This window comes from Podarcis melisellensis, assembly GCF_964234715.1.
Source record: "Podarcis melisellensis genome assembly, chromosome: 13".
In the NCBI taxonomy this organism is placed as follows: domain Eukaryota; kingdom Metazoa; phylum Chordata; class Lepidosauria; order Squamata; family Lacertidae; genus Podarcis; species Podarcis melisellensis.
The window spans coordinates 49,949,660-49,960,835 of NC_138545.1; positions in this window are offsets into that span (position 1 = coordinate 49,949,660).

The window sequence follows — 11,176 nt, forward strand, 5'->3', positions numbered from 1 at the left end:
AGTGAGGATGATAAATAAAGAAAACAGAACAAAGATCTTGGGTTCAAATAGGCCACAACTTTCTTGTGATTGCAGACCTCAGTAGGCTTTGGTGTAGGAATTGGGTATGTATTGAGACTCAACCAGCCCAACTGCTGGTTGATTATTTTGGTTGGGTTGACCCTGGGTTAAGGGTCATCCTATGATGTACATCAAATCTGGGTGATCCAGGATTGCCATTCTGGAGGGGTGCCTATGGCCCCCACCTAGGCATCTGGACAAAAACATCCCTGGACTTCTGGACTTCTTTAACAGGGCACCCAATTCTTTGTGGAGGGTCAGGTGGACTCTCAACTCCTGTCCCCACCTGGGCCAAATGTCCAACCCAATGCCTAGGACCTTTGTACCTATGGGACTGCCTCTCCCAATATGCCCCACGGAGGACCTTAAGGTCCGTAAATAGCAACACTCTAGAGGTTCTGGGCGCTATAGAAGTCAGATTAGCCTCAACCAGAGCCAGGGTCTTTTCAACACTGGCTCCAGCCTGGTGGAACGCTCTGTCTCATGAGACCAGAGCCCTGCAGGATCTGATTTCTTTCTGCAGGACCTGTAAGACAGAGTTGTTCCTGTTAAGTTGTGGGTGAACACATCAGAATACACAGCGATTCTTCAAACAGCTCTTGTTAATCACAGGCCAGGACAGAACTGAACTGAAGGGTTCATTCAGTCTGCTTATCTAGAGCTCCAGTACAACATAACTCTAACAATTTTCTAAAACTATCCAATCACTGAACGTCACTTTCGATCCCTTATTTGCATAACTATCTACAGTATCCCCCTGCTGGCCCTGGGTGAGAACTTCAGTACATAACAGTTCCACCTGGCCTTTGGCTTGGAATCAATTTGACTCCCTACTCCTCTTTCTTTTTTCCTTTCTCCTGTGTTGGAACTCCTATTTGGGGACTTCCCTGTCTTTTTTCTGGCCCATGTAGGACCAGTCTGGATAGCTAGCCTTGGTGAAGACTTGACGTTTTCATCCCCCCAAAAGTTTTTGATTGAGTTTCCACTGAAATGAGGCTGCATTTTAATGTTTTAATGTTGTATTTTAATCTTGTTTTTAAGTTGTATTTCAATCAATTGTTTTTATATTTGGTGTTAGCCGCCCTGAGCCCAGTCGTCGTCGTCGTCTTCTTCTTCTTCTTCCTCTTCTTCTTCTTCTTCTTCTTCTTCTTCTTCTTCTTCTTCTTCTTCTTCTTCTTCTCCAGCACCCGAACCAACAATATCTGGAGGCCTTGCATTACCAAGTCACGGAATCACCTAAGGTATGTCTAAACAGCAGCACTACCACCTTATGTAAATTTTAGAAATTCTTCCAGGTAAATCCAAATGCAGTGCAGGAAAGCAGGGCCCCATGGAACTATAAGGGAACACCTCGGGGGGAAGACTCTCATGCCTATGAATTCTCAGACTGAAATTAATTTGGACTGCAGACTGGTTAGCTTTGGCTGCATCGTGCCCTGTGTGTTTTTCTGATACACCCTATAAGCGGCTGACACTTCTGCAGGTTAATGTTTATTTTGCTCGTCTAGGCAGCTCCTCTTTAATATGATTTTAATGCATGATTTTGTATCCTTTACTAGACAACTCAGAGAGCAAAATTATAGCTAGCAGAAGCAATATGGAACAGTAAGTGCTTTTTAATTACAGTATCATTTAGATGCCTTAAATAGAAGAGAAATGATTGCCACATCATCTCTCGAGAACAGCACTGTTTGTTTCAAAGGATTAGGAGATGAGATTGAGAGACCAAGCAGAGCCTGGGAGAGCGAGGGAAGAGTGTGTTAAAAAATAAAAATAAATGTGCACTGTCAGAGCGTTTGAATGACAGTTATCTTCCCGTTGTTTATGACAGGGGCAATGCAAGAGCCACAAAATGTAAGGTATAGGTAAAAATATAGCTACATGTGCACTTACGCTGGGGGAGCAGTCCTAGAGAGCTTGAAAGGGGTCTCTGTACTCTTAACATCTCAAAAAGAATTGCCTCCAAACCCCCCACTATGCTAACCGTTGCATTCACACTGCTAAATCTATATACTGCTGGATGACCCTCCTGAAGTTATTTGACACTGTGAATTGGGGCTAATTCTGTGCTGGGTATTGCACATTTTGGGTATTAAAAGAATTTGCGTAAGGCCTGCACATTTTGAAGGAATGGGTTTCCCAAACCCAAAACTGACTGTGCAGGCAGTTTGAAACGGGCACCAAAATCCCTATTTTTCCTTAGCTAAAATCCATTAACTTGAGCTCTGAACAAACAAAAACCCAGCTGTATAAACAAGTGCTCAGAGCCCTCTCCTTTACCAGTTCGTGACGGCAAGGATGACCTTGGCTGTTCCAGTAGAGTAGGGATGACACGTCTAGGTTTTATCTTACGTCCTGACCACACTCTGATGCACAGACCTAGTCCGGGAACAGCGCCAGAGTGTGTTCTTGGAGTTGGTGACCTCTTGCTCCAAGATAAGAATATAGGAACAGGAATACCCTTTTATGGTCAGATGTACAGGAAGGAAAACCCTTTTATGGTTAAGAGTGCCGGAGCAGGAACATCTGTGATGTCAACCTGTGTGTACAAGCTGACGTGTTTGGATTCCTGCGGAAGAGGGTGCCTGGAGGATATATATACTGCATGAAATCTCTCATTTCTTTGGACTTGCTGTGGACTGACCACGTTAGTGCCTTTCTGCTGCTCTGGAGAGCAGAATAAAAGAACTCTATCTCTGAACCAACCCTTGGTGTCATTTGACTTCCTTCCTCCCGTCCGGGAGCAACGCAGAGCCCACCAATCGGTAAAGTCTAATAAGGCTACAATTTCATATCCTTTAGGCCAAGTTTGTTCGTTTGTTTTAAGGGTTGAGTTTACAACTAGATCTGATGTGTTATCCCATCAATTTGTGGGCTCAATGGACAAGTAGTATTACTTCAGGCAATGCCATGGCGGCTGAATACATGGGCCTGTCTCCCCAGGGTGAAGGCTTTTCTGAAAAGATTTTGCTTGCCCCAGGCAAAGTTTAATTGCTGCAGGAGTCAGAAAAGGTTATTCACGTATGCAACAACTGCGGCCCATGTTTTGTTAGCCCAAAAACTAACAAAAGTGAGCGAGGTCCCAACTAACGAGGATCGGCAACTTACCTTGACAGAATATGCACAACTTGCAGATTTAACATATAGAAGAAGAGAGCAGGAAGAACATACGCTTAAAGAAGATTGGAAAATTGAATATATGGAAAATAACTGTGAACAGCTGAAAACGCTGGCAGCATTAAGATAAATTCAACAGAGCAAATAACTTTTGATGGACGTGATAGTGGAAAACCGATTGGAATGGTTATTGTAAAATATGCAGGGGTGTAAGATGTGCAAAACGAACCATGGAAAGAGAAGAAGGGAAGTCATTGGATATTTTAAAGTTTGTAAAATGTTTATTGGAAATTGTGAAACAGAAAATTTAATAGAAAAAGATTTTTCTGAAAGGAATTTGCTTGCCTCACTCGGTCAAAGAGTTTAATTGCTGCAATGGGAGAAAGCTACCACCTTCTTTACACTTCTGTTTTTTTAATGCTGCCACTGATTAAATAATTTTAGTTGGCTAACTATTCTCAATTCAAGGGATTAAATATTCAATTACGTTTCAATATGTCTGCTTATTTTCAGAATCTCATTCTAAGTTCCTTTCTGACAAATCGTGGCCTCCAAATCATGGAGAGCCACGTGTTGCGGTGAGATCGCCAAACTGCCTTCTTGTTGCTGGGGCGGGCCCCTTGCTCATCGGTCGCCCCTTTGTTGCTGGGGAAAATTTTCTGTTGGTTGGCGTTTGATTGGCAACTAAGGGGCTATTGAGGGACGCGGGTGGCGCTGTGGGTAAAACCTCAGTGCCTAGGACTTGCCAATCATATGGTTGGCGGTTTGATCCCCGTGGCGGGGTGAGCTCCCGCCGTTCGGTCCCAGCTCCTGCCCACCTAGCAGTTCGAAAGCACTCTTAAGTGCAAGTAGATAAATAGGGACCGCTTTCTAGCGGGAAGGTAAATGGCGTTTCCGTGTGCTGCGCTGGTGCTGGCTTGCCAGCTGCAGCTTTATCACGCTGGCCACGTGACCTGGAAGTGTCTTCGGACGGCGCCGGCTCACGGCCTCTAGAGCGAGATGAGCACGCAACCCTAGAGTCGGACACAACTGGCCCATACGGGCAGGGGTACTTTTACCTTAAGGGGCTATTTAAGGGGCTGCACGAGGTAAAGTACTTGCTCTTTCACATCATGCAGCAGATCTCCCGCCCGCCCTCCTTATAATTTAAGGCTGTGTTTTTGACCTTGCTATGCCTGTGTAGGGGTCATCAGTTTTTGGAGCAGGGGCCAAAAAATGGTAGGAAATTTGCCAGTTGGCTGATTGCCTGGTGCCAGTTGGTCTTTGCCTACCGTGTAGCAAATCGTCACAACTTTGTAAGGTTGGCGGTTAGGCATTGGTGGAGGGGATTATGGATTGGCTGTGCCTGCCCCTAATTTTTGTTGCTGCTGCTAGGGAATTCTATTAACGGGGCTCGATTTGCTCTGTCTGATCCCCTCTCAGGGGTAGGGCCATGCCAGAGTTCCTGGGAGCATCTGGGGTAAACTAAGAGACAGAAATCTGCTTCTGTGCTCCCCCAGTATGTTTTCCTTTACTGACCTCTAGAGGTTCCAGTTGTCAGTCCTCTTCCTGCTGGTGCAGGTTCAGGTAGTCCGAACCAATGCCTAAGCAACCACTCACATGCTGTAATCAATAAAGTTGTGGCCAAATTAATGCCAAAAATCTTAAACAAATATTCTGTGTCCTGTGTGATTTATTTTGGAGGGGGTTTGGGGGTCTTCACATGCAAAGGGGGCGGTAAGTATTTCTACAGCAGCTTCTACAGTAGGCTGTGTTTCAATAATTGTTAAAACAACTTTGCAAGTGCTATCATAGACTGAGCAGGTTTATGACCATTCTTAGTCGGTATGGTGCACCATACTTAAAAGGGAGTCTTTTATAACTTTTCTAGCAAAAAGTATTGCTCGTTGTAAGAAGGAAAGGCCATCTTGGCAATCTTTTTAAAATATCCTATTACAGTTACATGCAACAACCAAAACACATGTAAATGAGTATATTTAACTCCCAGGATTCAGTTAACACTTATCCTTGCCAAATAGAATTAGCACCCATCAATGAATCAATTAATGCTTTAGTATATTAATCTACCAGTTAATCCAATTAAAGCTCATTGCTGTACATATTTAACTATATGTCCCATATTCTACAGTTGGGTCTTGGTGCTGAAAACTGGCCAGGGGGCTTAATTAATAGTAAAAATGTTTAAACATACAGCTCTCAGGTTTCAGAGCACTCAGATTTCAGAGCCCGCACCTGCCATTCTTACAATAAACTTTACAAAAACTACCATTAAAAGGAAGCCATATTTTAATCCCCATTTTGCAGGGAATGGGGGTAAGGTATTAGCAAGTTGTTCGCCAATGTCTTTCTGATTAATATACCAGCCTCTTAGTCACTATATGAGGCCAAGCTTAAGTTAATCTCATTCTCTGGTCATTATGGGGGGAGGGGGAGAGTTTCAAACGGTTGGCATAAGAGAGACCTTAAAGGAAGGTCATCCTTTGAAATGCATGTCTGTGTGCAGCAATCTTCCAGCAGGAGGAAGTGTTTCTTCAGAAGTTATTTGACCTTGGATTCATAGAATCATAGAATCATAGAGTTGGAAGAGACCACAAGGGCCATCGAGTCCAACCCCCTGCCAAGCAGGAAACACCATCAGAGCACTCCTGACATATGGTTGTCAAGCCTCTGCTTAAAGACCTCCAAAGAAGGAGACTCCTTGGCAGCAAATTCCACTGTCGAACAGCTCTTACTGTCAGGAAGTTCTTCCTAATGTTTAGGTGGAATCTTCTTTCTTGTAGTTTGGATCCATTGCTCCGTGTCCGCTTCTCTGGAGCAGCAGAAAACAACCTTTCTCCCTCCTCTATGTGACATCCTTTTATATATTTGAACATGGCTATCATATCACCCCTTAACCTCCTCTTCTCCAGCCTAAAAATGCCCAGCTCCCTTAGCCGTTCCTCATAAGGCATCGTTTCCAGGCCTTTGACCATTTTGGTTGCCCTCCTCTGGACACGTTCCAGTTTGTCAGTGTCCTTCTTGAACTGTGGTGAACAGAACTGGACACAGTACTCCAGGTGAGGTCTGACCAGAGCAGAATACAGTGGCACTATTACTTCCCTTGATCTAGATGCTTTACTCCTATTGATGCAGCCCAGAATTGCATTGGCTTTTTTAGCTGCCGCGTCACACTGTTGGCTCATGTCAAGTTTGTGGTCAACCAAGACTCCTAGATCCTTTTCACATTCAGTTTTGTTGTTTAGTCGTTTAGTTGTGTCCAACTCTTCATGACCCCCTGGACCAGAGCACGCCAGGCACTCCTGTCTTCCACTGCCTCTCACAGTTTGGTCAAACTCATGCTGGTAGCTGGATGAATCCCAAGCCAGAATTAAGATTGCCAGAATAAATATCAACAACCTCAGATATGCAGATGACACAACCTTGATGGCAGAAAGTGAGGAGGAATTAAAGAACCTTTTAATGAGGGTGAAAGAGGAGAGCGCAAAATATGGTCTGAAGCTCAACATCAAAACAACTAAGATCATGGTCACTGGTCCCATCACCTCCTGGCAGACAGAAGGGGAAGAAATGGAGGCAGTGAGAGATTTTACTTTCTTGTATTCAATAGTGCAGCTCTATTCTTACAACAGACTTTGGTGCACGCAATGGATCTTCCTCATTTCGCCACCCCCACCCCTGTCCACCTCAAAATCAGATCTGGATGTTGGGGAGATGCTCAGAATAGATATGGGCACAGGGCTGGTAAGAAAAGGAAGGAGAAGTCCCATTGCATGAGAAGAACTCCACATGTGCAGCACTGGAGACCTTAATATTCACAAAGGGCATATTTAAACGAGGCTATTCTAGCAGGAGAGGTTTCAGGACGCTACCCTTGATGGCAGAGTCCAGTATGAACATCGACACACATCCAGAAAGATATATTCATGCAGAATCAGCAGAGATCAGCAGAAGCAGAGTTGTGCTGGAATTGTAGCATCAAGCATTTTTATTTACAGCAAAGAATTAAATGCAACTGTTGTGTGATCTGATTCTCACACATCCTCTCTGTCAGAGCGAAAGAACAAAGAGCGGAAGTTTATCGGCCTGAATTCCATTCACACATTCATAACAAATGACATCATCCGGTCATGTGACCTCTGCGATAGTAGCAGTGAAGATACTGACATGGGGGATGGGGTGGGGGAGAAGTTGAATAAGGTTGGCTCATTCATTTTCTTGCTCCTTCATGAGTTGATCTGACTATCCAGAAGGCCTATCTGTCAGGCACAATATTATTTTTTCCTGTATGTCATGTATCAAGGAATAGGGAAGAGAGCTCTGTGAACTGATTTCATACAATCTTGTACCTCAGTTGACATCTCATCATTCAAACTCTATTCAGACATCATGTTGAATCCATGGAAGATATTGCTCCTTCGGTTTCAAAAGCCATGCATTTGGGATACAAATTGTGAATCCAGATTTAACATTATTTGAATAGCCTTGAGGGTATCCAGGACCCTATTCCTTTCAGACATCCTCTCTTAGCCCATTGATTCCTTTTTCGTGTTCAGACCCAGAAACCTCCCCCCTAAATAAATTCACACGTGACTCAAAATTCTGGTTTTGTTTTTTGGCAGAATTTAGGCCACAACTTTATTAATTACAGAAAATGACTGGTTGCATAGGCTCTGGTTTGACTAGTTCCCTGCCATGCAGGTAGCGCTGACCCAGGGTTCCAGCAAAGGTCAGCCAAGGGTGAACATTTGGATAAGCGGAAAGCCGGGAACAGGCTAACTCTGCCACCCAAATGTCCCCCTGAACTCAGGCACGGGCACAACCCCCTCTCAGGGGTTGACCAAACCGGGGGGCCCGCTAGGGGCGCATTGGAAGATGGCCGACAATACCATCTCTCCGGCTCACGCGAGGTAATTAAGAGGCTGATATGGGAGTATGCAGCCTCCCTTGTTACCCCAAGGGAACGGGGAACACTGCCTTGCCTGCGGTTGCCATAAATCACCCCCAGATTTGAAAGAAGGGAGTGAGGGCACTAGGCACACAGCCCTTGTGGGAGACGGCTCTCCCTGAAGCTGTCTCTGATCGTGCGTACTGGTTGCAGGGGTTCAAAATAAACAATTGGAGAGAAGCAAATGCACATATTTCGAGTGAAGATCGGAAGATAAGACTGCTAATTAAAGTGATCTCTGTGAAGTGGAGTGATGGGCTGGACTCAACAATAAATCAAGAAGAAGATTCATCAAAGGATTGGTATGTCGGAGCGGGACTGGAGGGGGGGACCTTTCTTTTTTTTTATCTTATGTGAGTACCTAACAACTCTCCCCCCAAGAAAGGACCGTTGCAATTACTGATTACAAGCAGGAAATAAATTGCTAATCAAAGACATGGCTTGTGGAAACATCGGGAAAGGAATGCAAGCTCTTTGTGACGCAGTTAAAAAGAGATTTGTTACAGCAGGCCTGGCCACAGGATGATTGAGGGGGAGGAGGACCATGGCTTGTTATTACACCGGACTGTGAATTTGACCTGGCAGGGCCCCCTGAGAAAATTGAGGAGAGACCGGCAGGCCTGTGGAAATTAACAGACAGACTTTGGGAATGTTTCGTACGGAGGTGCGGAAATGGCGTCTGTCTATTTTCATATGGCTCTTGGAGGAGTGCAAAATCCACACAGGATATAACAATGTTTGTTTTCAACCCGCTTGTGGAGACTACCAGAGATCACAAAGAAAGGAATATATGATAAACAACAAGAAGCTGAGGAAAATAACAAGGAGAAGATTCAACAGAACTGTGAATACTATTTTGACAGAACTGTGTACATTAAAGCAGCAGCAAGAGAGATGTTTGGATCCCTTTCTGAGCTCGAAGCATGGGTAACCCCAACAAGAAAAAATTGGCTGTGTAATTTGGAATTAATGTGATTTAGAATTAATGTGATTTGATTGGCCTGTTAATAAAAATTATTTGGGGGGGGGGAAGGGGTTGACCAAGCCATCGAGTCCCTGGATTCCTTTAACGGAATACCCTTCGCATAGGGATGGCGAGAGCGTTCTCCCATCCCTATCACCTGAACCAGAGCCTATCCGCAACCTTACAAGTTGTGACGATTTGCTACGCGGCAGGAGAAACTCAAATGGCAAAGGCCAATCAGGCAAGTGGGGAAAATTCCAACCATGACTCTGTCCCAACAACAGACGACACATGATGGCATAGCAAGGTCAAGTGCAAAGCCCTAAAAGTAGGGAGAGGTGGGCGGGTGTTCCGAATGCACGCGCCGAAAGAGGAAGCTCTGAGTCATGTGCATGGGCATAAATAGGTCCCTCGAACCTTTTAGACTGTGTCCCATTGGCCAGATTGCACCCAGCTATGAGGGACCTACCAATCGGGTGTTGTGGCTGACCAAACGTACCCACCCACAACACAGGGTGTCGGTTGTCCAGGTCTCACCGCAATACCTCACCTCTTTCAGGGAGGATCTGATTTCCCCCAATCTTTAAATTTCCTCTAAATATCATTTTGCGTGGGGGAAGGGGGGGCGGATTATTGAATGGTTTTAGCCTCTCTCAAAGTCCTTCAAAATTTCCCCCCTGAATAAAAACTTTCCCCACCACCGCACACACAGAATGCTTCACATTTTACTTTAGATGATTTCAAGGAAACAACTCTGCTCTTTTTTTGAGGAGGAGAACTAAACAAATTAAACTGCATCACTGTTACAAAACCAGACATATTAATCTTTTTGTGCTGTGGGGGGGAGGTGGAATCTTCATCAGATAGCGGTCCCTAATTTTTATAGACAAAATCTTTTCTGCCCTGACTCATAAGAACCAAGAGGCTCTGATGGATCAGTCCAAAATCCCATCAAGTCTAGCATTCTGTTCTTATACTATCAGGGTGGATAAAAATCAATGATTGTTTTTATTTTTAAAAAAAACCCAGATTTTTAAAAAATTCAAATAAGATTTTTTTTAAAAAAATTTAAATCAGATTTAAAAAATAATAATCAGATTTTTTAAATAAAATGCTTTTTGAGGAAAAATCTTTCCAAAGATAGTTTTCTATTTAAGTTACATTATAGTCCAAAGGCTATTCATCAGGAAATAAGGATTTGTTTAAGTTTTTCATGTGTGCTAAAACTCAGTCTTTTTTTTTATTAACTACATCAGTTAACAAACATGGGTACATATGCTATAATGGTTTTGTTTAAGTTAAATAAATTGTTTAAAGTGTTATTAAGGAAATTATTATTTTTCTCCTTCCAATAAAGGACAGCAGAAAAGTTGTCAAAATATAAACAGTTAACTTATGAAACCTCACAATAATTTCATAATTACCGGTCTATGTATTTCTAATAGTATAACCAAATCAGGAACTGTAAAAACTACTCTGAGAACTTATTATTCCAAAAATGAAACCTTCTGGTTGTAAATATATACCAGCAAGAATGAGTCTTTCTGTAAAAAAATGATTTAAATAAAGTTTTACTGACTAGTGATTTAAATTGTGATTTAAATCTATTTAAATCTGCATAGTAGCGAACCAGATTCCTACTGGAAGCCTCAAAGCAGGACATGAAAGCAACTTGTGTTATCCAACAACTGGTATTCAGACACATTTTGACGATATTTATTAATACCATCATCATCATTAACAGCATTTGTATGCCATGCTATAACCAAGTTCTCCAGGCAACTTACATCAAACACCTTTAAATACAATTTAAATACAAAATAAGACATCAAGTTGATGGACTATATGGAACTGGCGGAAATGACTGGCAGAATCCGAGACCAGGGAGAAGAGTTGGTGAAAGAAGACTGGAAAAAGTTTAAAGATTATTTACAGAAATACTGAAAAATAAATGAATGTTAGAAAAATGTTGGAATGAAGTTATATGGCTTTAGTAGAAATGTCACAAGGAACTAAGTACAAATAGATTACTAATGTATTAAAGGGAAAAATAAGGTTAGAATACGTTAAGATAAATTACAGGACAGAAA